This window comes from Babylonia areolata, chromosome 1, assembly GCF_041734735.1.
Source record: "Babylonia areolata isolate BAREFJ2019XMU chromosome 1, ASM4173473v1, whole genome shotgun sequence".
Classification (NCBI taxonomy): Eukaryota; Metazoa; Mollusca; class Gastropoda; order Neogastropoda; family Buccinidae; genus Babylonia; species Babylonia areolata.
The window spans coordinates 81952146-81956173 of NC_134876.1; positions in this window are offsets into that span (position 1 = coordinate 81952146).

The window sequence follows — 4028 nt, forward strand, 5'->3', positions numbered from 1 at the left end:
CAGCCAACAGATCTATAAAGTCCACTCGTCGTATTGATTTTAGTATTTTCCGAAAAAAAAACAATTGGGCAAATGAACATAGTGAAAGCCCTGTACACTGAGAGTAAAACACACAAGCTTTTTATGTATTGAGTATAATTTCAAAATGTAATGTTTAAGATGGGAAAGATCAGTTTAAAGCAAATTAACCCCCCTAGCATTAATTACAGATTAATTTCCCTTTTTTACTATCTGCACCAAAGACATGCAAAATAAATATAACTTCTATGCTTAGCAAAAGAAGTTCCTGTTTGAACAAAAAATGATAAAAATGACTGCTCTTGTTGTTGTGTCGATTATCAGATCAAAGTGCCAAGTTTAGAGAATAAAAAAATATATATAACAGTAAATTCAGTTTGCGTATAATTGGGCTTCTTTTAAAAAAAATTGTGCCCATCCCAGAGGTACAGTATTGTTTTAAACAAGATGACTGGAAAGAACTGAATTTTTCCTATTTTTATGCCAAATTTGGTGTCAACTGACTAAGTATTTGCAGAGAAAATGGCAATGTTAAAGTTTACCACACACACACACACACACACACACACACACACACAACCGAATACCGGGTTAAAACATAGACTCATTTTGTTTTACACATTTGATGTGACGTGGTGTGTCCAGCTGGTCAATACGCACTTGCCAGTCTGGAGAAAAGCGAATCATAGGGAGAACAGTTAGGACAGATGGGCTGAAGGAGGGAGACGAGAGGGGTGGGTGAGTGAGGCGAGCGGTGGGGGAGGTAGCAGTGTTGCAATGGAAGCCGTGACAGTGATCGCCCTGTGCAGTCAATTGACTCCATCACTCTGACTTCTCTAGTTTTTGTTGGACAGCTCTCGGGTTGATTTGATCAGTGTCGCTGTCACTGGAGGCGCTGGTGGCTGACTGCTGATGGTGGTGGTGGTGGTGGTAGAGGTGGGAGGTAGTACTGGTGGTGGTGGTAGTGAGTAGAGGGGGAGGGGGGTAAGGGGTTAGCTGGATTGCGTTCCCAGCCTTTGCCTTCAGCTGCTGTCTGTGACTTCATCCAGCCACTGCTGACTTAGTCATCCTGAATATGATTGAGTGGATTACTGTGTGAGCGCGCGCGCGTGTGGGGTGTGGGGGATGATGGGGGGGGCGGGGGGTGGGGGTGGGGGGGTAGGTATGTAAAAGTGCAAGTGTACAGTTGGTTTTTGTTTTCATTTGTCGTGTGGATAGTTGCTCCCACTCACTGTCTGTCTGTCTGTGTGTCCCTCACTCCAGCTCAAAACCAACATGAACACACAGCAGAATCGGTAGGAAGCAAGAAATATTGTATGTGTGCAACATAATACAATACAATAGAATACAACACAATACGATGCCACATTATCTATCCCTCACGGGGAAAGGGGAAAGTCGTGGCCATGAAGAAAAAGACAGAATGGTGCATATCAATGGGAGGGAGATAAATACGTAATGTTGAGAACACGATCATATAAATATGTATCACAATGTGTGTGTGTGGTGTGTGTGTGTGTGTGTGTGTGTGTGAATCACCTCCTCTCCCAGTCTGCCTCACTCACTCATAGCTTCCGTGTGTATACACGTGCACATACGTGCGCGCGCGTGCCCGCGGAGGAATCTCAACCTGCAATTTCCTGACATGAGAATGCTACAGCATCAAGATTTCAGCCGATGGAAGCTTCAGCAATATCTATATCTATCTATCTATCTATATATTAATACATATTATATATATATATATATATATATATATATATATGTGTGTGTGTGTGTGTGTGTGTGTGTGTGTGTGTGTGTGTGTGTGTGTGTGTGGTTCAAAACAAAGTAGTGAAATAAAAAGAATCCTTCTTGCTTGTTATGAGCAGAAATGTGAATTTACATATCGAAGATCGAGGGGGTGAAAGAAATTGTGGAAAGAGGATAAAAAGTTTTTGAGGGGGGGCGGGGGGAGGGGGTAGGAAAAAGAAAAGGAAAGGGGAAATAAGAAAAAAAATATATAAAGGACCTCAGCTTGATGAAAGGGGATCAAGACCTTACAGCCAAAGGCCTGGAACACTTTTTGAATAACTTAGCTGGTTCCAGACTCTCTCTCTCTCTCTCTCTCTCTGTCTCTCTCTCTCTCTCCCCCGTGTCCCTCTCCCTGCCCCTCTCTCTCTCTCTGTGTCCCTCTCTCACTCTTTCTTTCTCTCTCTCTCTCTCTCTGTCTCTCTCTCCATGTCCCTCTCTGTCCCACTCTGTCCCTCTCTCCGTGTCACCCTCTCTCTCTCTCTGTCCCCCTCTCTCTCTTTCTCTGTCTCCCCTCTCTCTCTGTCCCCCCTCTCTCTCTTTCTCTTTGTCCCCCCCCTCTCTCTCTCTCTCTGTCCCCCCTCTCTCTGTCCCCCCTCTCTCTCTTTCTCTTTGTCCCCCTCTCTCTCTCTGTCCCCCTCTCTCTCTCAGTCCCCCCTCTCTGCCCCCCCTCTCTTTCTCTTTGTCCCCCCCTCTCTCTTTCTCTTTGTCCCCCCCTCTCTCTCTCTGTCCCCCCTCTCTCTCAGTCCCCCCTCTCTGCCCACCCTCTCTTTCTCTTTGTCCCCCCTCTCTCTCTGTCCCCCCTCTCTCTGTGCCCCCCTCTCTCTCTTTCTCTTTGTCCCCCCTCTCTCTGTCCCCCCTCTATCTGTCCCCCCCTCTCTCTTTGTACCCCCTCTCTCTTTCTCTTTGTCCCCCCCTCTCTCTGTCCCCCCTCTCTCTCTGTGTCCCCCCTCTCTCTCTGTCCCCCCTCTCTCTCTTTGTCCCCCCTCTCTCTCTGTCCCCCCTCTCTCTCTGTGTCCCCCCTCTCTCTCTGTCCCCCCTCTCTCTCTGTGTCCCCCCTCTCTCTCTGCCCCCCCTCTCTCTCTGTCCCCCCTCTCTCTCTCTGTCCCCCTCTCTCTCTTTCTCTGTCCCCCCCTCTCTCTCTTTGTCCCCCCTCTCTCTCTGTCCCCCTCTCTCTTTCTCTCCTTCTCTCTTTCTCTGTCCCCCTCTCCCTCTCTCTTTCTCTCTGTCCCCCCCTCTCTCTCTCTCCGTGTCCCCCCTCTCTCTCTCTCCGTGTCCCCCCCCTCTCTCTCTCTGTCCCCCCCTCTCTCTCTTTCTCTCTGTCCCCCCTCTCTCTCTCCGTGTCCCCCCCCTCTCTCTCTGTGTTCCCCCTCTCTCTCTGTCCCCCCTGTCTCTCTCTGTCCCCCCCCTCTTTCTCTCTCCATGTCCCCCCTCTCTCTCTGTCCCCTCTCTCTCTGTCCCCCCTCTCTCTGTCCCCCCCTCTTTCTCTCTCCGTGTCCCCCCCCCCTCTCTCTCTCCCTGTCCCCCCCTCTCTCTCCGTGCCCTCCTGTCTCTCTCTCTCCGTGTCCCTCCCCTCTCTCTCTCTCTCCGTGACTCCCCCCTCTCTCTCTCTGTCCCCCCCCCATCTCTTTCTCCGTGCCCCCCCCTCTCTCTCTCTCCGTGTCCCCCCCTCTCTCTCTCTGTCCCCCCCCTCTCTCTCTGTCCCCCCCCTCTGTCTCTCTCTCCGTGTCCCCCCCCTCTCTCTCTGTCCCCTCCCTCTCTCTCTCCGTGTCCCCCCCTCTCTCTCTCTGTCCCCCCTCTCTCTCTCTCTCCGTGTCCCCCCTCTCTCTCTCTGTGTTCCCCCTCTCTCTCTTTGTCCGCCCCCCCTCCTCTCGCTCTCTCTCCGTATCCCCCCTCTCTCTCTCTTTCTCTCTGTCCCCCTCTCTCTCCGTGTCCCTCTCTCTCTATGTCCCCCCTCTCTCTCTCTCTGTCCCCGTCTCTCTTTCTCTCCCTCCCTCCAGCCCTCACAAGACAGAAGAAAAGGCCTTTGATCAGCTGTGCACTGTTAACCGACGCGCTATAAAACATGCAGTGTTCCAGTTCCCGGCATCAGGATTATTTATTTGATTGGCAGAAATCGAAGGCTTCATCTGCAGACTTTTTTTGTTTTGTTTTGTTTTTGTTTTTTGTTTTTGTTTTGCTTTGAGATTAAGACTCTGTGTGTGTGTGTGTGTGTGTGT